Below are 22808 nucleotides of genomic sequence, written 5' to 3' on the forward strand. Positions count from 1 at the left end.
TTCAGTGTCTGCATAGCAGACACTGAAAATCGCGACGGGTGCAACTGCACCCATCGCACCCTTTCCACTCCGCCGGCTCCATTCGGAGCCGGCATCCTCGTGGAAGGGGGTTTCCCGCTGGGCGGGCGGGTGGCCTTCTGGCGGTCGCCCGCCAGCCCAGCGGGAAACTCAGAATGACCGCCGCGGTCATTTGACCGCGGTGCGGTCATTCGGCGGCTCCTGCCAGGCGTGCGGTTACCGCCGCCGGCGGGAGTCAGAATGACCCCCATAGTTTCTTAACATAATTATAACAATAAGTATAAAAATAACTGTTGAATTTCCAAGGTTTTGTATGGGTAAAACGTTAACCTAACTTTAAAATCGCTGTAACCTTTGGCTTTTTCAGTGAATATAGATGTATATTCCTCCAGTCCCCAATAGTTTTTGAAAGACATCAGGCACTCCTTAACTTGCTTAGCAAAGTTCTTTATTCAAACAGATAGGACAACAGAAACGCGTATTGGTGATAATGCCTTTCTCCGCAGAAACATGTTCCTGTTGACCGATTGATATGAATAAAGAACTCTGCTAAGCAAGTTACGGAGTGCCTTTGGTCTTTCTAGAAAGAGGTGTGGCGCCATTGGAGGCATCGCTGGTGGTTTGGAGTGGACCGGCAACGTCAAACAAGTGGAGGATATATATCAGTCTCTGTGGAATGCCCTTTCGATAAACTGGTCAGAGATAGTTGCATACGCTTTTCCCCCAATTCCACTGTTGCACAAGGTCATCAACAGATGCAAGAGGAGCCACATAACCTTGATTTTAATTGCACCACAGTGGGTAAGAACAACTTTGTACTCAGAGATAGTACAATTAGCTCAAGGAAGATTTCAAGGTCTACCAATACAGCAGGATCTGCTGTCAATGGAAAGCAGAAAAGCATTACCCCCAGAACCAGAATATTTCAAGCTACCGGCATGGCTCCTGAAGACTTAGAATTCATACACTTGACGTTACCAGAAAACACATTGGCAGTATTAAGGGAAGCAAGAAAAACAATAATTAGGGAATGTAATAAGGCAAAATGGAAGCGATTCTCACTTTGGTATGTACAAAATAAGTTAGGCAAGACAATCACAACGTAAAAGACAGTGCTAAAATATTTAACTCTCCTTTTACAAGAAGGCCTTACATATGCATCCTTAAAGGTTCAATTGGCAGCAATAGTGGCCTTTACAAGAGGCAAAATGTGAAGAAGTTTTTTCACAGTACCAGTGGTAAAAAGATTCTTAGAGGTGCAAAAAGGATACCACCACTCTGAAGGGTACCAGCACCTACATGGAACCTAAAGTTAGCGCTTACTCAACTCGTAAGAAAACTTTTTCAGCCGTTACACAAAGCTACTTTACAGATGCTAAATTTAAAAAATGCTTTTTTGGTAGCTATTACTTCACTACATAGGGTTAGTGAGTTACAGGCACTCACAATACAAGAACCCTATTTTCAAATTCACAAGGACAGAATTGTCATGAGTACAGATCTGTAGGTTGCACAAAAGATGGTTTGAGAGTTTTGCATTAATCAATCTATTCAAAGTCCAAGTTTCTTTCAAAATCCAAAGACATGCTGAAATAATGTTGCACACATTGAACACAAGATACTCCATTATGTATTACGTTGAAAGGACAAAACCTTCCAGGAAATTGTTTGAATCATTTATAAAAAGTTTCTTGGGATGACCAGTTACAAAGATCACAAATACAAGAAGGATTACAAAATTAATTCAGTTATGTAACACCTTTGCAGGAGAAACATTAACAATAGCACCTGGAGCACACTTCACGCAGAAAAAAGGAGCAACCATTGCGTTTCTGTCAAAAACTCCATTACAAGAAATCTGCATGGCAGCACCATGGTCATCAGTGCACACGTTTAAAAAACATTATTGCATTGACATTCAGATGAACAAAGAAGTTTAATTTGGACAAAGGGGGCTTAAACATCTATTTACAAGTCAATGTCCATCTTCAACCCAGCCACCACAGGAATAAAAACCACTATAAAATGAATGCACAGCTTGTGAATCCAGAAACGATTCTTGCTGCAAAATGTAACGTTTATTACCTGCAGGTGTAGTTTTGCAATGTTCTGGATTCACAACCGACCCACCCACCTCCACCAAGAAGATGGAAAAAAAAAAAAGAATCTGAAGATGGCGACCTAAGTTGGGAACATCTGGAGGAAGTACGATGACATCACAAGGAGACACCAAATGGAGGTTCTGTCGATGCCCACAACAAACAAAAGTAGAAAAAGAAGACAGACTAAACAACTGGTGAAATAGTAGAAAATTGTGGACCCAACCACTAGAATACGGAATAATGCACAGCATGTGAATCCAGAAATGTCTGCAAGCTGCAAAACTACACCTACAGGTCAGAAACTTTATGATTCTGAATTAGATCAATTAAGGTACTTCATTACATTTATATAATGTCATACCAAATATTTTGTACTACAAAAGGCTTGTTTCTTTTTCATAATGTTTAAGATGTTTTGGAAAAAAACTCTTTTACAGAAGACTTTTCGAAAAACTGTTAGCGGGTGCAGGGTTTAGCTCCATATTTATGAAAATAGCTTTGGTGCTTAGTGAGTATACCAAGGCACCTGGGTTAATAATAGGTTGTCTCTTATCTGCCCTCATCTATAATATAGTGGTAGACTCCTTGCCATTGCTTTCAAAACCTATAAGGAATTCAGGGGTTAGAACCTAAATTACAGCACTTATAAACAATATTATTTGCAGACGATTTGATATTGTTGGTTACAGATCTCAGGAAGTCCATTCCTGCTGCACTGATGGCAATCAGTTAGTGTTGCAAGCAGTGAGTTGCAAAGTCGAAAGGACCAAGTCAGTCTATTAGTTATCTCAAAGGGGAAAAGATTCCTATCCATGTTGCCATTTCAGAGGGACGAGTCACATATTACCTACTAAATGATGAAGTTTGTTAAGGTACAAGGTTGTATGAGTTCCCGTCATTTAGCATCACTTTTTTGAACCGGTTTTAAAAGTTATGGACAGTTGGAATGCACTAACACTGGGCATGTGCGCAAAACGAACTATAATTGAGAAGGTTATGTACCAACCTTAATAATGTTAGTAAAACAGTAAATGTAAACAGTACATTTAATGTTTATGTCACAATGGAACCTGTGGTTAAAAGATTTGGTGGAGCAGTGAAACACACTGTGCTCCCTCAACATAATCCAAACTCTAGCGCAAACATGAAGATATTGGCTCCCAAGCTTGAAAATGGAGAAAGATCATCATCTTCTATATTTTTGAACTAGGGTGGAATGAAAGCTCACACATGGATTGAAATGGAGTTTCAGTAGAAATAGATCTTCTGTGACTGCAATAATCTTTTTGATTACGTTTTAATTTAAAGCATCCAAACTACTCTAAGTGACAATAGCACAGGAATGACAAATATAGTACAAAGCTTTGTGTCTCATTTTTATATCCCATATAACATACAATCTTCCAGGATACAATAGCCACCTGTTGCAGCAACCTTGCAGGGAAAAGTGTTATTGATGATATTTCTTTATTTAATTTAAACCTATTCTCCAGGAATGGGTAAAAATGTAGAGGATCTGAAAATGTTAGAACACTAAGTGGTGACCACAGTCTGTAGTAACCCATTCCCTAATGATAATGGCTAAATGGGTGTTTGTACAAAATATTGAGGAAATATTATTGTGTGGACAAAATATTGTGTCAGGAATAATGAGGACAAAAATATTGTGATGGTAAGTTTCTATGGAAAAGCAAGGTTTTGCTATTATTAACTCCACATAGAAGTATCTTGACTATATATATCGTCAAGGTACATAGATGTGGAATTATAGTAAATTTATACTTCTCTTTTTGCACACACCATTTTGATATTTGGCCCTAGATATTTTTGCCACAATATTCTGTCCATATGATATTTTTGCAATTTATATCCTATCAGACATCCTACAAAACGGATTTTATGCTGGACTACCCATTTACCAGTTTCTATTTAATCTCCTATGAGATTATATTGTGTGACTGCTCCAGAAATCTGGAATTATTGTTTTCTTAAAATCCGCCTTGAATATCATACTTGAGAAGAAAGAATAGAAAACATTGTGAAACTTGATGTGCTTCAGGGTGTCCTTAGAGAAAACTCTAAACTCCCCCCCAGGAAGCCTTGAGGATGGTGAAACGTGGATTTTTTTTTATGCTGAGGTGTCTTATTTTTCTGTGAAAAGATGTAATACAAAATACTGGGACTGCTCACCCAAACAGAAATACCCAATAAAGAGGTCAGGCAGAATAAACAGTTCTTTTTCTAAAAAGGACGAATGTCCCAATTCACCATAGTGACCTGAAGCTACTCACAGTGGGATTCCCCTGGAGATCCTCATTGGATGAGTGAATACTGTGGCTTTCCTCTATGCAGTGTCCTATAAGAGCATATTATGTTTAAAAATGCTTTGAGGGGTGACCTGTGAAGCCTTTATCACGCCCTATCATATGAATAAAAACATTATGCCTGGGAAACTGTGTCCTGCACAGCCCTAGGGTTACACCAGAATGTTTCTGCCCACTCTCAAAGGTCCTAAATTGTTCTGTGGCATGTGGCAGGCTGAGTACGGCCCCTAACACGAACCCTATCTAGCATGTGTATAGAGTCAAAAGTCTGTTGGTGGCGAGTTCATAGACCAATGGGACTAATTACTGTATAAATATGACTGCATATATTAATTTATACCTATAGTAAGTAATGCATGAAAAAAAGTTCTTAGTGATCTATATATCCATGGCAGTCAAACATGCATTTATTTTTTATTGGCAGACATGGCTCATTTTAATGAAAGATACAATTTAATATCTGGGCGAGCATGCAACAGTACACCAGGGGATCTCCCTGAGGTTCCATTTACACGTTATTAGATATTCCGGAAAAGCTGAACCCTTCCAAAATAGAAAATATAGCAGAGGGTGAAGAGAACAGCAATGTTTATATTTGTGCATGTTTTTATCAGTTGTGCTGGAAAAAGTAGATGGCAAGAAATACTGTGCTACAAAAGAGTTAACATTCTAGGGCATTATTTGGGATGTGATGCAAGAGTATGGGGGAAACGAAAGCTAAACATATTTTAATGCTCATCCCAGGAAGTGGGGATTAGTGAGTTAATAAGGTAGGTTAACTTGTGTCTGATTCTGCTTGGGTTATAAATATATCCTTAATGGAATAGGCAACGTATATCAGGAATCTGGTGGAGATGACTTTGTCCTTGAAGAAATGTACCAGATGGTGTTATATTTTATTGGTATTTTTTTGAACAAGTGTTTGTTTGTTTTTTACCAAGAGTGTTATTTGTAGAGAAATGTTAAACAGAAGCTGATTGTGACTTGCTTAGCTTAACAAATGGATGAATAGTTATATTCTTTGTGTTATTTTTTTATGTGATGGGGACTAAGAAGCCCTAGAGGATCACATTTTCTACATCATTCAAATTTGTTTCAGTGTGAATACACAGACAACGTTCACTATTGGCAGTATGATAGAAGATAAGTAATCTGTTGTTTAATTGGTGAAGGAGGTGAAATGGGTAGAGATTTGTCCGATCTTACTCCTTGATTAGCTGTTGGGCCTGTGTTTGCCAAAGGTTGCTGTGTCTGTGTGAGTAGTGCATTTGCCACTCATCTGTGGGTCTGTAGTGAGTCTGGATGAAGGCATTTTGGAGACTTTTGCTGAAACGTTGATGTATGTGGTATGAACTGTAGGGGGAGCAGAGTGAGTCTATTTTTTTATGATCAGCTTCACTGCTTTCTCATCACCTTAAGAGACTGAGGCACTGATATTTTCATTTTTGTCTGGATTATCCTTCGAAAATGTGCATCATTCAATATTAAGGATTTTGGAGGCCATGAGCAAGACATTTTGGGGCCGTTCGATTTAACAAATTTGAATTTTACTGCCCATCTCCTGAAAATTCAAGCCTTCGTAATGCCAAACAATACTTAATTATATGTTAAACTGTAACAGGGTCACACAAAATAGGTGAAATATGTCTTGCCTACTAACCCACAAGTCCTTAAGATGACACTGGATAGAAAGATTGAGTAAGGAGAGGGTTTTAGAGAGAAAGAAATAAAATAGAGAGAAAGTTCACTTTTCCAAGGAGCCCCTTGGAAGATGGGAACCCTAGGCAATTGCTCACTTTGTCCACGCCTTTAAACGTCTCTAGTATCATTTATTGTATTTTCTCCTTATCTAAATTGCATCAGCTCTAAAGCTGGATGTAAACAGGGATGTGCCTTCACATATTCACAGGTGTGTGCTTGTATACCACCCCCTCCCCCACATACCCCTCACAAAAGGTAGACCAGTCTGATGGGGGATACATTTTCCTTTCTCACCAAGTTGTGTTATTTGTTGACTGTGTAAGTCCATTGATATGACTGTGCTTCTTCACCTGTAGTTTGGGGACGTCCGCGACTGATTAGAAAATTAAATAACATTAATTGTATAAAAACAAAGAAGCTAAATTTTAAAACGTTCTGTAAATCTGAAGTAATTTGAAACTGGAGGCTAAAAATTAGGTTGGTATACTTAGATTGATTGGTGGGAGCGGTGCAGGTGCATCAAACAGAATATAGTATGGATATTGAGTGGGCTCTATAGAATTTATAAAAGCCCCAACCTTCCCATTCATATTTTTTCATATTTGTTTCTGGATTAAATAAATATTCAATCATTTCTGTGTTTGATGAATGCTTGTATCTGTATTTGTGTGTATTGTTTTGTGGTTTAATTCATTGAGATTGCTGAGACAGTGGTCCTCGTCTTCCAGTAATGGCACAGTGGGGGCCCCTGGATTCCAATAATGTTTACGTTGGAGTCCACAGAAGTTAAAAGGTTAAGAACAACTATGGTATTTCTATTTTGGGATCATTTTCTCTACTCCAAAGACAGGCGCACTCGTGGGGGGGGGGGGGGGGTGCAGGGGGGCTCATTCAGGCTACTTCTTATGAGTGTCTATAATAATCTGTTACAGACCTGTCACCTTTTGAGTGATATTTGCTTAAGGCCGCGAACACTCTCAATGGTTCACTGCGGTAACGGGAGAGATCCCAGGGTGAACATTTTGCAACAGTTGCTAATTTAATGGTAATGTGGTTACCAATTAGCTCTGTAGAATAACAATGTTGTCTCAGCGACCTCTCACATGGGGGGCATCTTCATTGGGTGGGAAACTGGTGGGGCAATTAACCTTCTTGCTGCAAACGGGTTTGCAGAGTCGTGCTACTTTGTTTCTAGGATTGTTGGTAGACTCCACGGTTATGCATCTCACTTGATGCTCCAAAACAAGTACATAAAACTGGCGACTTGAGTTGTGTATCTACTAGCTTTCAGTATATGCTCTGTGAAAAAAAGTGTTTGGCAGTTTCGTGATTAGTTCGGACATTCATTACTGGTGGACTGCCGCCCATTATATTTTAAGTAAGAAAAAATACCTGCGTTTGTGGATATTTATATTTCTGAATGACATTTTAAAGTTTTTTGGTAAACCACAGGTCCTCATTCAGCCCTTTTTTAATGTACAGCCAAGAAAGAAAGCGTGGTTTTGAAATACCAAAAATTAGAATATAAATTGCTGATTTTTAAACCGCCGTAAAGGTTTCATGATCATATCCGTTCGGTGAGAGTAGCGTGCCGCTCTGGTTGGCGAGACATGTAATCTCAGTAACGCGCTGCTTTTGCGAGGAGTGATTTTATTCGGTAGGAGGGGCGGTAGTTTGGGCAGGCCTGCGTTCCTTTACACAAGCGATGTTAACAGCGACGGCTGGGCCCAGCTCTAGGAACAGGTAACCCGAGCCACTGGCAAGCACGCCGCGGCACTGTCTCTTTAAGAGCGGCGCAGGCGGAGGCTGGGAGTGGAGCCGAAAGGGGAGGTACCATGTCTGGTTGCAGGGGGGAGGTAAGCCGCTGCCCCCATCGTTAAGGGGAGGTGGGAAAGCTGACACTTCCACGGGGTGCCTCCTCCCGCCGTCAGAGGCGGGGAGGGTTTTCCCAGGCAGATTTTCACCGATACTGACGCCCACGGATACAACGCGTACAGGAGGTGGGCGTCGCTCCTTTAAGAGAAAAGGGGCGGATATTCTTCGATGCTAAAGCAGGCCGAAGGGAGAACGAGAGGGAAAAGGGGAGGTACCATTCGTAGAGCCGGAAAGGGGGAGGACCGACCGGACAATGGAGCTTCTGTGTGGCTGCGGGAGATTAAAGCCACCGCCGGGATACGCCGCCGCGCGCTGCCGGGTGTGAGGTCGGGTTGGAGTGGAGAGAGGGCCGGTTCGGCCGGTCCCGATTCGGACTCCCCTCATCTGTCTTTCGAGAGTCCCGAGGCGGTAAGTGGCGTTTGGTGTCGCGCGCAGGCAGTTGGTTGGTGGGACCGCGCTTGGGCTCTGTCCTCGCGCCGGTTGCCTTTTCTCGCTCTCAGTGACGCTCGGCGCGAGCATGTCAGGCAGGGGAGGGGGGAAGGGGACCGGCATGGGAGGGGGCCGTACTCCGTCGGGGGGTTAACATGGGTGGGTACTGGTGGCGCCTTCTGGGGAGGGCCTTCAACGGCCCCCGCGGCCCAAGAAAGTTTTGGCCTCAGCGCTGCTGGAATCTGGGCGAGTTGAGTCCTGGGAAGCGCTGCCTTCGTGAGGAGCCCTGTGGATGTGAGGGGACTCTGGGGCAAGGGCTGATGGGCCTGGGGGAGCCTGTCATGCTCTCGAGGGTGTTAGTCACAGACATGGGGTGCAGCGTTGGGTTTAGTTGGGTGTTGGGGGCCAAACATTCCTGTGGGACTGGAGCATGAGGAAGGGTGTTGTAGGTAGTCTGAGTCCAGCAGCTCATAGATTAGGATGTGCACTTTTGGTGTAGGTGTTTCTTGCTGTGGACGGTGGCACACTGCTTCTCTCATCTGTTTCTCCCTTGTAGACTCGTTGGTGGTTCAGGAGTTTTCTCCTGAAGGGATGGCGGTTACCCAAGTTTTCGGTGGGGGGCACAGTATAGCCGCCCTCCTGCAAGGGAGTGCATGGTGCGCTCTCTGCTTGCTTGTAGTGTTGGAATTATGGCCTTCTGTTGCATCTCTGATGTGGGGGAAATGATCTGTCTTTCCTCTTTGGAGGCATGGTGGTTACTCTTGGCGTTTTCCGGAGGGGATATGGGACGTATAGTCGTTGTTTACTATGTATCTTGACCAGCGTGGGATACCGTTCTTGCTGTCTTGACTGGGAGTTACAGTGGCCACTGTGCTTTGCCATAGAGGTAACTTGTGCAACGGGTGGCACTATTTTTTTTCCAATTTTTATATTCAAACTAACTAGGCCCAACGGTGTCCGAGCGCCTCGCATTTACATAGATTAAAATAAATATATATACAGAGAACAAAACACTACATGTGCTTTTATGTTTGGTACTGTGTGTGTGTGTGTATATGTATGTATGTAGGTATGTGTATATATATATATATATATATAGGTAAATGAGGTAGTAAGGTTACATATTTTTAAATCAAGGCACTGCTTTTAGAAAGATTTGCTTATATAATCCAATACAGTTAGAAAATGCAATATTTTTAAAGCATTGACATCATTTTGACGTGTTTTCAAGACTTGATAAAGAAAAAAAGTAGGGTAGGAATGGAAAGTAATGTATTAAGGAATTTATAAACTGACATTTCAGGACCGTAGGTAGTTACATATTTAAGGAGCATGTACTGAAAAAGAACTTGAAACTAATGTGCCTTCCCTAAATGATCTGGAGGTGAATCGCACTTGTATAGCACTTACTACTTGTGATGAAGCGTTGAAGTGCTTTTGGCGAGTTGCACACTTCCCTGGAACCTAAAGAGTTAGTGGTGAGTTAGTATGGTAAAATATAGGCTGTTGATTTGGGCGGTGGACATGGAGTCTGTTAGTGTGATTCAATAGGATAAAGTAGGGATAGAGGAGGAAGCAATTAAATAGTGTTGTTTGACAGTACATGTTAACTGAAGTTTGAAATGAGTCAAAGAAGGGATATAGGAGGTTAGAGTCTAGAAAGGGTTATTAGGAAGATCATCGTAGTAGAATGAGGTTTGAGGTGTGTTGAAGGATAGAAGAGGGAAGAGTCAACAGAAGATCATAGGGGGATAGTGGTACAATGAGGTTTGGAATGAGTCAGTTAAGGTAAAGGTAAACTGAGAGAGGTTAGGCTGAGACAGTGCTTTGAAGGAAGTTGAAGTGTTTTCTGTTTGCAGTAGAATTGCAGTAATAAGTATATAGATAGATAACTACATAGAAAGGGTGTACATTTGTAAGGATAACATATATAAATTGTATTGCAAAAAATCCATATGTGCAAGTATTGATAGTTAGAAATTCAGACTTTCAGGGGTTGCTGTACTTAAAACCAATATTTCTCCTATGTGCTTCTAATAAAAAATATGAAAATTATTCAGTTATCTGTATACGTGTGAAGTATAAAATAATTTTTATATTTATACATTTTTATTTCAAGGGCGTAGAATTTAATAAAATATCTACTTGTCCATGGGACAGGTTGCTTCTTAAATCTACTCGTCCCTTTGGTGCCATGTAGTGCGACAGCATATTATGGCAGCAATCTCTATGTAAGAGCTCTCATAATAGCCTCTCTGACTATGCCAGGGCTATTACTCTAGTAGGGCTTTAATTCTTTCAATATCAATCCGCACACTAGCAATTTCCTTATTTTGCCACTTTTCCACAGATCTGCATACTGGGGCTGAAGGAAGCAGTAAGCAATAGTTCCAGGGCTGGAATGCCTTTGAGTCTGCAAACCTACTAACTTGCACGTTTTAAGGATTTTCACCAGCTCTTCTCAATCAATCAATCAATCAAAAAATTTGTATAGTGCGCTACTCACCCGGAGGGTCTCAAGGCGCTGGGGGGGGGAGTGGGGACCGCTACTGCTCAAACAGCCAGGTCTTGAGTTGCTTCCTGAAGGAGAGGTGGTCGTGGGTCAGACGGAGGTGGATGGGGAGGGAGTTCCAAGTCTTGGCTGCCAGGTAGGAGAAGGATCTTCCTCCCATGGTGGCTTTTCTAATGCGTGGCACGGCGGCGAGGGCGTGGCTGGTCGATCGTAGCTGGCGGGTGGGAGTGTAGAAGGTCAGGCGGTTGTTGAGGTACCTGGGGCCCAGGTCGTGGAGGGCCTTGTGTGCGTGGGTGAGGAGGCGGAACGTGATTCTCTTGCTGACGGGGAGCCAGTGCAAGTCTCTCAGGTGTCCGGAGATGTGGCTGTGTCGGGGGATGTCAAGGATGAGGCATGCGGAGGCGTTCTGGATGCGTTGGAGTCTTTTCTGTAGTTTGACCGTGGTTCCGGTGTAGAGGGTGTTACCGTAGTCCAGTCGGCTGGTGACGAGTGCCTGGGTGCCTTCTCTAATCTTCTACCAAAATTAGAGAGGTTGGAAATTTACTCCTGACAATGGCAGAATAGACGTTTTTCCAGAGTTGGGGAAAAATGTGGTTGGAGTGAAAGTGAACTTCTAAATGCTCAATAGATTTTCACATGAGCAAATCTACATATGCATATTTACTTGTTCTAAAATACAGTTCACAAATATTTTCTAGGAGTGCAATTTCCTGGTCTACTTCTATAAGTTCCTATGAAGGCTACTAATTCAAAGACATACACACACCATGGGTGCACTTTAAGAAGTGGGTCCCTAATTAGGTCTGGCGTTAAAGCTATATATTTCTTTTTATTAAACTTTTTTTTCTCTCTCTCTCTCTGTCAGCTGGCTTTAGTGTGAGTGATGGCATTCTGCTCTTCCACAAGGAGCATACTGGCACACAAAATAATTGTTTGGTGCCGGGAACTACTGTGGCAATCAGTGGCATAACGCAACTGGAGAGGGAGTCTCCTGCAAAGAACATGGAGGGCCCACCCTCCAGACCCACTCAAGGCTGGTGATGTGCTGAGGAGAGCTCCTTGGAGGGGTCCCCATGCACCACAGGTCCTGTGGGGCCTTTGTTACACCACTGGTGGTAATGTGTGCTTTTTGAGACCAACAACCTTTTACTTTTTGCCCGTGTTAGTTACAATGGTGAGGGCCGGGCATCTCCCACAACAATAAAGTGTTAAAAAGCCATGTCAAAACAAGACGCGCATTGATGAAACCAAAAGATTCAAAACAAATGTCTCATCGGTTTGCTTTGCCAGTGCTTGTTTGTTTTCATGCTTCCCATAATCTTGTTGAAAATGGTTACACTTATTTTCCATTATGAATATTTTTTGGAAATGCTAGCATGCACCAACACATTTTACTAAATGACGCTTCAAAGAAATAGTACCTAAAGCTTCATAGTCTCTAAACCTTTTTTCCCTACTTGCATTTTTCCCCTGAACATTTTATTTTGAAAGCAAAGAATCATCACTCTTGCTTACAAGCTTCTGCAAACATCTGCATCTAATCGGAGAGCATTCAGGGAGCATTATACTTAGCCTCATATTATAAAATTTTTAAAACATGTACACTTACGTATTTTTTTTTTTTTTTTTTACTGGCAGCACTGTCCGTAGTGCAGTGTTACTTTAAAACGTTTATTTATTGCGCTCACCCTAATAATAAAGGCTTTTAATTAATGAGCCATAATTACAAGTTTGAACAGCTTTAACCTATGTTCACATATATTACCTCTACTGCAAACAGTTTCCTTTATCTGTGAACTGGCAGCCAAAGGGTTTGTGCTGCAGGGGGTTGGGCCTACTTGTCCCAAGGATAAAATAAACATGAAAACTTGTTGCCCTTGACCCCAAACAATATAACTTGGGCATCGAGCTATAGGAATTCCACATCCCTGTATATCTTGTTATATTTAACAATAAGTAAAATATAAATTTGCTAAGCAGACCGAAAGAATGTATTTTTTTTAAACCTTAAGTAGTGTTTGTGTATATATATTTTTTACAAAGAAATGGACATATCTAAATACATGCATATAATCGCAGTATAGATATTTACATGCATATGCTGTATATTTGTGTTTGAGTGTGGTGGTCATATAGGAAAAAGGCAACTCTTGAGTAGTCTTCGGAAGATAAGATGTCGGAAGCTGTTATGTTTCAGGGTAATTGTAATTGGCTTACTACCCCTGATGAAGCGTCGAAAAACACTTTTCAGCAAGTAGCAAGGTACTCCGTAACCCAAGAGGAATTAGTGGTGGATTAGTATAGGGAAGTATGAGTACAGTATTAGTGAGAGTTAATTTGAGCCGAGGATATGTGAGTTTGTTAGTTGGATTGACCAGAGTAATGGAGGGATAGAGGAGGAAAGAATCCAGAATTGTTAATTGGGAGTTTATAGTAATAGTATGAGGTTTGGGATGAGTTAAGGAGAGATGGGGAGAGAAGAGTCTGGGGAAAGGGGTTAGGGAGATCATAGTAGCAGGAGGGGTTTTGGATGGGTCACAAGTGAGATAAATGAGGGAGAATTTAGTAGGGTTGTTTGGGAGATCATAGTAGTAAACAGGTTTGGGGTGAGCTAGATGTGTGGTAGAGGAGGGAAGAGCGTAGGCAGGGCTATTTTGGAGATAAAAGTAGTAGAATGGGTTTGGGATGAGTCAGCGTGGGGATGGAGGATAGATTGATAGACAGGGTGATGGGGAGACAGAGTAAAGCTTCAGAGAGAGTAAAATATATATTTGGTGTATATTTTTTAAATTATATTTTGAATTTTATTTATTGATGTAATTTTTGTCTCGTACAGTAGCATAGTAAGGGGATAAATGTGCACGGAATATAATGAGTATAATATGAGAAGTAAAGTAGTTTGTATAAACAGACTTGCGAGGCTTGTAATATTTGATGTTAATAAGTGTACTTTTCTAACATTCATTTATCTTTCCTCAATTTTTCAATAGCAAAATGCTTGCTGTTAAATAGTTAAGATAACATTGGCTCATTGTGATATAAAAAAGAAAGCAGGGATTCATAAGTCTTCAATATAAGGACTTATCTAGGAGCTATGCAATGGCCTATGAGCATGTTAAGCATAGAATAATATACACGTGTGTGTGTGTGTGTGTGTATATATATATATATATATATATATATATTTATATATACACATGCACACATATTTAACCTTGAGTAAATATACATTTGTTAAACTGGTTTAGAGTACATGTATAATTTATTATTATGAAATAGTAACTATACATATTTTTAAAGAACTGTACATATCTAGAATATACACATAATCAGACTATAAATATTTATCAATACAAGAATACGCAGTCCATTGCTGTTTTGAGTATGGTGGTCATGAAAGAAAGAGCCAACTCTGAGTAGTCTTCTGAAGACAAGATAGTTATCAGTGGATCTTATATTTGTAGGTAATGAATTCCATAGTTTGGATGCTTGAACAGAGAAGTATGTACCACCTATTGTCTTTTTCTTGGCGGTGTTTTAAGGTGGGGTGCCAATGTTGAGCGGAGGTTTCTTTGTTGAATGTATTTGGTTATTTTGTTTCTGATGAAAAGCGGTCCTGTTCCATGTATAGCTTTTTGGGTGATACAAAGCAGCTTGAAGGCGGAACGTCTGGCAACGGGTAACCAGTGTAGTGCTCTCAAGGCAGGGGAGATGTGGGCTTGTGGATTCACATGTAATAGTAGCCTGGCAGCTGGGTTCTGAATATATTGTTTTTCATAATAGAGATGATCCATGGTAGAGGCCATTGGCACTATCCAGTTTGGATAGTACAAGAGAGATGGTAGCCTGCACCTTGTGTGAAAATCTGAGGTGGAGGAAGATGTGTCGCAGAGTCTTCAAGGTGATGAAGCTTGATCATGCTAATTTGTCCACTTGGGCATTCATTGTTAACTTGGAGTCCATGGTAATTCCAAGGTTTTTAACCTCCCTGGATACTTGAGGAGGTGGTCTGAAATCGCCAGGTGCACCGTGGGCCATAATTTTTGCAGTTGCCAAATGTGAGTATTTCTATTTTGGAAGCATTCAGTTTGAAATGGCTCCAAGTCATCCACTGATCAATGGCTTTGAGGCAGATTAATATTTGTGAGTGTTCTGTGTCTTTGGGGCATTCCAATTTAAGTAGTATCTGTCTCATCTGCATAGTTGCATGTGATTTGAAAAGCATTTATCACTTTTGGTAATGACATGTAGATGTTGAAAAGCATAGGAGAATGGGGGTGAAGAGCTAATATTCGTTCTCTTTTGAAGGTAGGATGTAATCCAGTCGAGAGCAGTTTCTATGCCGGCTTGTTTGAGTCATTGAATTAGGGTGTCATGGCCAACAGCATCAAAGGAGGCTGAGAGGTCCAAGAGAAGTAGTGCAGCAACTCCACTGCTGTTGACTGTGTTATTAAGGTCATCCCAGATTGCTATGAGTGCCGATTCAGTGCCTTTTGCTGGGCAGAATCCAGTTTGGTAGTTTGAAAGTATGGCGTTGACTTCAATGAATTGTGACATCTGGGCGAATGCTGCTCTTTCTATCATTTTGCCCAGAAAAGGTCCATTTGTTTTGGTCTGTAGTTAGGGTCCTGCGGGTGTAGGTTTGTTTTCTTTAATAACGGACGCATGCATGCCTTTTTCAGGTCTCCAGGAAAAGTTCCTGTAGCTAGACGTTACTGATGATTATTATTCTTATAGGTGTGGCAGAAGGGCAGCAGGATGATCTGCTAGTTTTGATCAAACCCATAAATTCACCTTGTGATAGGTTTGAAGGAGTGCAGAGGCTAAGTTGGTTTACACTTGGAGGGGATTTTAGGAAACTGGTTGGTGCTGATGGTTTTCTTCTGTTTTAAATAGAGGTCCAATGTGACTGCCTTGGTTGTTTAATTTCTATATATTTGTTTTTTTTTTGTGTGAAATCTTGAGTTGTGGGATAACCTCCTTCCATGCATTTTAGATTTTCGAACTAAATTCTGTGAAAATGTTATACAATTCTTCAGTTGCAAAATTAGCATTTAGAATTCTCTCTTTTTTTGTATATATATTTTATTGATTTGTACATTCTTAAGTGTTGTTGTGGTGTGTGTGTTTTTTTTTTTTTTTTGGTTGGTTGGTGTAGCTGAAGTTTTGTCTTGAATGTTTTGTTTTGATCCAGCCATATTGCAACCTTCTGATTTGTTTCTTTATCTTTTTAAGTTCTGGTTTTGTTTACTTTATCTGAGAGCTATTAGGATATCGAAAGCTTCCTCTAGCCACTCAAAAAGTGTTGGAACTGAGTTTGTGTCTAGATCTGTGTTGGCTGTTGTGTTTCTAAGTCTTCAAAATTGAGTTTGCTCCCTGGTCGATAGATGCATGTATGTCAGGTGCTATAGGTTCTGTTGATCTGTGGTGTTTTTTGTAATGAATTCTATAGTTTGGCTGTGGAACAGAGAAGGATTTTTGTATGCTGGGGTTTTCAGGCAAGGTGCCAATCCTGAGCATAGGTTCATTGGTTGCATGTATTCGTTGATTTTATTCCTGCTAAAACGTGGTCCTGTTCCATGCATTGCTTTGTGGGTGATCCGAAGCAGTTTGAAGATGGCTCTTCTGACAACTGGTAACCAGTGAAGAGCCACATTAGTTTTAAGTAAATTGTGTGGTAGAAAAGGTTTGCAAACACAGACATCTTGGTGGATAAGAAGCACTTTTGACAAGATTCACGATGTGGGCTCCAGACTTGAAGTCTCCTGTCTTCTGATTTCTAGGGATTTGGCACGTTCAGCAATTTGAGGTTGAGAGCCCACAGATAAGATTGGGTTTAACTAATACAAGTTTAACTGGGTGTGCAGCTTTGAAGAAAGAGATAATTTTTTTTCATATAATTTTAAATTACAATCTTTGCAACATTTCTGAATGTTGCATAGGCAGGATAATAAAATCTTATGATCAGCATTAGCAGAGATTCTGAAGCATAGCTGGGTATCGTCTTTGCTGGTTATCTTTTTGGAGATCATACCAAACTCCTATCTTGATTACAAGTGTTCTGAGTGTTCACTATAGAAATTTACATGTAAGGGTGCCAAGATTGAGCACTAGGATATGATACATATTGCATGGGTCATTTTTGATTGAAGCTCACCAGTTTGAACTCTTGTCATTATGGTTAGCTGGCATTTTGCGCATCATTGCCTTGGTATTTTGGATGATAAATACTATATTTATAAATGTTCCATTGCTGCATTGATGTGTTTGTTGCTACTAGGCTCTGTCTGGTCAGGGTGGTGGATGCAACGTCACCATTAAAGAGCAGTAAGCACAGTATCTTGTCTATATTATGCCCTGTTTCTCAATTTCCATTGCGCTGTCTTGGAGCAAGCACTGTCAGAAGCAAGATCTAATTGGGTCACATGTCTTTCTAGCATGCTCTCTGTTCCTCACCATGAACTTGTGGTATGGTCATAGGATGAATGCCACACTGTGTTCTCCTGCAGGTGGAATACTGTGGATGTTCCTGATGCCACACGGGGTGTTCTATAGCACTGGATTATTTGCAATCTGGTTGGTTCTAGTATCAATAATAATTAATCCCTTTATGATTATCATTTCTCAACATTTTGGGTATAAGCCTTGGTATTCTGCATGAGATGTACTGCTGTTCACTACATGGGTATTTCTGTATGACTGTTTGCATCAAACTCAAACAGTTGAGTCTGCTGTTCACCTGAGTGTGTGGGAGTGGTTGTGGAGGAAAAGTCCAGATACATGCCCTGTTTTCTCCAATTTATTTGAGCCTGGGAAAATGGGCCATGTCGTTATCTGCTGCATTGAGCTTAAACTTTTAGCTTAAAGTGGTGACTTACTACCTGTAAATTTCCCCTGAACTGATAGGTATGATAGCTAAGATGGCAAAGTTGCCCTGGCTGGACACTAGTTGCTGTGTGATTTCATGTGTATTGTTTTCTATTAAAATTTCCATTTTGCACCCACAAATATTTACCAGTGAAAACCGTAAATAAATACTCTGCCTTTTGTTGACATTCGTCTCTTCAGCCATCATTTGTCCGTGGTGACTCTTTCCTGATAAGTTATTTTCTAAATTAAGTGGTTATGGGGGCAATTGCTACAAGAAAATGTAACTTTTTGCACCTCTGAAGGATTGACATTGGCACCAACGTGTTTTCTGTGAAGTGTGGTATGAAACTCGTTTGTAGGCTTATTCCATTGGGTCTTACATGTTGCGTTTTGACTTTTGTGGATCTTTTTAAGTCTTGTTGGAGAGTAGATTGACTGAGATTTCCTGGTTCTGTTGGGCAAGTAAGTGAAGGAACAATGGATGACCTTTTTGGGTAATATATATGTAGATCTGGTTTGTCTTCTCCTTTTTGATCTAGCCGTAATGTTTTTTTTGGTGCTGTCCTTTTCCTTGTGGCACCAGAAACATAATTTGTGTGTGTAGTTTTGTGTGTGGGTTTTTTTTTTTTTCAGTCCAAACCTTCGCTTTGAGCAAAGGGTATGCTTCTTAAGTATATCTTTATCAACATTTTGTTGTTGTTTAATTCACATTGGTGTGTGTGTGTGTTTTTTTTCTTTTTTGGTAATTGATTTCCTAAATCTCATAGGTCATTGTGATTTGGAAAATTACTTTCTGTTATGGGGGCATTTTAGTGTACATCTAAAATAGAAATGTAGCCATAACAAAGTCGGTAAAGTGGTTCTTACTCGATCTATCCCCATCAATTATTTCCTCTGGTTCACAATCAAAATCTCTTAGGTCATTCCTTTAAGAGCCAATGTTGATCTTCTCCAGTTCCATTTAAGACTTCAAATCTATGATGGCATACACTCACAAAATACTGTTGTATTGTTTCCCACCAGTAGATCTGGGTTTAATGTGATATTCGACAGTGCCAATGCTGTGTGCATTGAGACACGTCTGGACGAGCCAGCAGCAATGGTAGAGAGGACAATAGTTGTGAAATAATCTCATGAAGTTTGATGCCAGCACTCAAGTGGAGATGGAAATATTCACCCAGATAACCAATAGAATTAAATAGGAAAAGAACATTCCTCTGTGCAGAGCCAATGTATGATTGAGAGTGGCTGAAGCCACTGGATGAAAGAGGGTGATTGAAAGAAAGCCAGTGGGTTAAATCTGTAGATCCAAAGCTTACTCTAAATATATTTTTAGCACTTGGTCTGTGCTGTCAAAACCCAGACCCAAAAATGTGATTTTTGTCACCATATCTCTTCATGACATACTTCCAGAAATGTGTCTTTACTTTGTCCATGGTCTTGGCATTGTCACAACTCCTATTTACCACTTTTGAATGATGCTGGGTGAATATTAAATGAAACTGATTTATAAATTGAGTCTCTCAAGGAATTGTTAGTAGATCAGGCTCAAAATTCGGTCCATTGTACTTCCAGTAATGTTTTTGAGCCATATGCATATAATTATGCTGTGGTATGTTTAGCTTTTGAATTTGCCACTTCAGGCGTGTTGGATTAGAGGAGGAAAAATAAAATACATAGGGTTTCCTGATTTATAGTGAACAGTTGGTGTTTTTGAAATGAAGTTGGCTTTGGCTGAATATCCCTACCCGTGAGATGCATTTTCTATTTGCTAATAATTATTCTATAACTTTATTCGTATCTTACTTAAAACCACACATGTAAAGGGAGATACAATGATCACAATTCGATTGGTGTAAAAAGGGCTGCTGGTACCTGTACTTTCATATCATACAAGACATAATTACCTTAAAATAGTACTAAAAGAGAATGGAACAGTCATCTCAATTACGTCACAATCTAAAATTCCTCATAATGGTAAGGTCAGTGGGGCCACCAATTTCATCAATGGGTTATTAGGAGGTATGAAAGACTTGGAAGTGCAAAGTACTACAATAGCAGTTTTCAAGTCCGTGAGACCACCACTTTCATAAATCGGTTATTGGGGTGAGAAAGACCTAAAGTGGCAGGAGGGTAGTTTCACCCGTTGCTACAAAAGAAATTGTCCTGCAGACACCAAATAAGATCTCTAATAGTGTGATCTTTCATAAGGGGCAGCAGTATTCAGTAGTTTGTTGGCAAACTGCATGTATTTCACCAATCTTGCAAACAAGATGGGGTTCTTCTCCTAGAGGCAAGCCGCTACAGAAGCTTATACCTAGTAGCTGAAATTGGCGGTTTAAGAAAACACATTTTCGGTAACCAGAATGCCTATATATGCTTAATGTGACTAGGGATAATTTTCAGAACTTTAAATGGAAAATTGCACTTATCTTGCGGGAGAGAGACTATTTCTAGCTGGTGTTCTTACCCCCCCCCCCCGAGTTTTTCTTGAAGCACAGGTTCAGATGAACAGGGCCCTAGACCTGTGGCTGCAGAAGATGGATTTTTAAGTCCTTTTCTGTACCTTCTGAAGTTTGCAGCAAGAGACACAGATCATTCCAGAGAGATGTGAATTAAATTTGGAGGAAAACTCTTGCTAAAAAAAAAAAAAAATTACCCACAGTTCTTATTACTACTGTGGTCAGCTTTAGTTGACTGGGCAGCTGTGGTAGTGTTGTTAGATTTAAAATGTAGACTGTTGCAAAGCTCTTGTAACAATGCACAAGCTATTTTTTTTAACATCGTCTGTCAGTATCGATGGTTTAGTTTGTCTACATAATATGCACATGCAGCATATTTCCTCAAATATTACATCTGCATAACATATACACTCTGGTGTGATGCTGTGAGTTGTTGTTTCAAAAATTCCTGCATGTACTTTGAACAATACACAATATTTTTCTGGGCTTTATCCTTTACCCAAGAAAAGTCACTTACTGGAGACATTAAATACACTTGGGTATATACTGTTGCCTTTTGGGCCTGGCAAAAAAGGACAAGAGTTATTCCATAGCCTCTGGATTATCTAAGTTTTTGCTAGGCAGGCTCATAAAATACACTGCAGCCATGTATGTGTGTGAGTTGAGATGAGGGCTAGGTTGTACTGATTAATTTGTAGCTGAAGATAAGGCGCTTGTGAAGAGTATTGGGGTGATGCATTGTTTCTTTAGTCAGCTTGTGGACTGAAGGACTGGTCTTCATTAAAAACTGTTTCTAAATTCTGCACCATATGCCTAGTTAAGTTGTCTAAAAGGTAGAGCGGAAAGCCAGGTAGTCCATAGACACATGTTCTCCTTGTTGGCGATGTTGAGGCACATACAGTTCATTTGCATTCATCTGTAAACGTGAGGCATCTATCTCAAGAGTTGACGAGGATTCTTTAAGTCATCGTAGTTTTTGAATTTACAATGGAACATAATCAGCCTGCTTATGTTAATGATCGTTCAGGATCAAATAAAAAAATTAGGGGACCTTTGGGCACTTAAAGCGAACTCTGAGAAATTGCCCGCTTCCATCTGATTTAGAACAATTCTTAAGTGGAGACTTCAAACTATTGTAGGGCTATATATATCTGTAATGCCACAAGTGTTCTGTAGCTAATTGAAGTAGTTATTGTCATCATCGATACCAAGTTGTGTGGACATTTGAGGCACTTCTGAGCTCAAGCTTGGTGTTAGTACTTAGGGCTGTTGAGTTATTCTGATGCTGACTTTAGTGGCTCAAATGGGGCAAAACCTGGTAGATGTCATCAAAGATGCAGTTGGGTTCCAGGTATTTTGAAAGTTCTGGTAACCGTGTGTGTGTTTTTTTTTTTTTTTTTTTTTTTTTTTTTTTTTTTAAAGTATCTGCACAACGAAGTGAATATGAAAGATCCGCTCTTATTTCTCCATGACTGCATTCAATTACTTCAGCAGTAGAGCAGTGGAAGGTCTGATTGAGATACAATGTCACACCTCTTGAGCACGATTTTGCCGAGCTTGATTTGTGCATTGCATATGGAGCTTGGAGAGGCTGATAAATTCGGCAGATTGATCGGTTTGGGTTTGAAGGTTTCAGAGACCCATGAAGTTGCTGGATGAATAGCGGTGTGTTGAGCATCCTCCCTCCCCCCTCCAGTTAGTGATGTTTGCTGCTCCATAATAGGGAAGCTTGTGTGGCTACTGGCGAATTTGCTTCAGACGTGGACTTCCTGGTCATCAGATATTTGGAGTGATTTATCGCACAGTGCAAGATCTGGTTGGCTGCTAGATCTGGACTAGATCTTTTGAAAAGGCACCTGTCTGTGACTTGAAAAGAGTATTGTGGCTTCATAGTCTTTCTTTGGCCCAGCTTCTCCTAAAATCTTTTAATGGTGGTACCTTTGCGTTTGAGAGCCAAGACACCTTTCATCAATGATTTTGAAGCTCCTTTGATGAAAAGATGTACTTCACTTAACCAGGATAGCTTTATATCATGTTGAGAACCATACCAAATGGTTAACACATGTTGACAGCATTCCTGTAATAAACTTTAGTATTTCTGACCCCACCACCCTGGATAACCTTTTAATCTGCCATCTAGCCTTTTGACTTGCATGTTGAGAGGCAAAGAAAAGTTGCTGGCTCATGCCACAAATGAGTATTTCCAACCATCTTACTGGTTTGTTATGTCAAGGGCTGATGTAGGCCTGTCCAGGATTGGCCATACAGTTTATATCGCCTTGCTATAAAACCTGGAAAACGTGTTGAGGAAGACAAGGCTGTTCTCCCTTTCGTCCTCGGTAGCGCCTGTTTGGTGTTCACAAAAGTAATGGGGGTGGTCGTGGACCATCTTCAGAGTTAGAAGTAACAAATTCCCTTACCTTGACTATTGGCTGTTAAAGGCAGACTCGCCACTGGCAGTCACAGATCACCTCCAGGCAAGGGTAAACTTCTTGACATCGTTTGGGTTGTTCAT

At 40.5% G+C, this 22808-nt stretch overlaps 1 protein-coding gene across 7 annotated transcripts in view; it reads left to right on the forward strand.

Annotated features, from left to right (window-relative positions):
* BCL9 (BCL9 transcription coactivator) overlaps positions 1-22808 on the forward strand; it is a 505695-nt gene that overhangs the window by 215467 nt on the left and 267420 nt on the right. The window contains exon 1 of one of the 7 annotated variants that reach the window (XM_069202612.1): positions 7988-8428. The exons of 4 other annotated variants lie outside the window; for them this stretch is intronic. The gene's annotated coding sequence lies outside the window, so the exon portion shown is untranslated. Of the gene's footprint in view, positions 1-7987; positions 8429-8871; positions 8899-9191; positions 9336-22808 lie in introns of those variants that run through there. 2 more of the 7 variants (XM_069202613.1, XM_069202614.1) reach the window with 2 other exon arrangements.

The sequence above is a fragment of the Pleurodeles waltl genome, chromosome 8, assembly GCF_031143425.1.
Source record: "Pleurodeles waltl isolate 20211129_DDA chromosome 8, aPleWal1.hap1.20221129, whole genome shotgun sequence".
NCBI lineage: Eukaryota > Metazoa > Chordata > Amphibia > Caudata > Salamandridae > Pleurodeles > Pleurodeles waltl.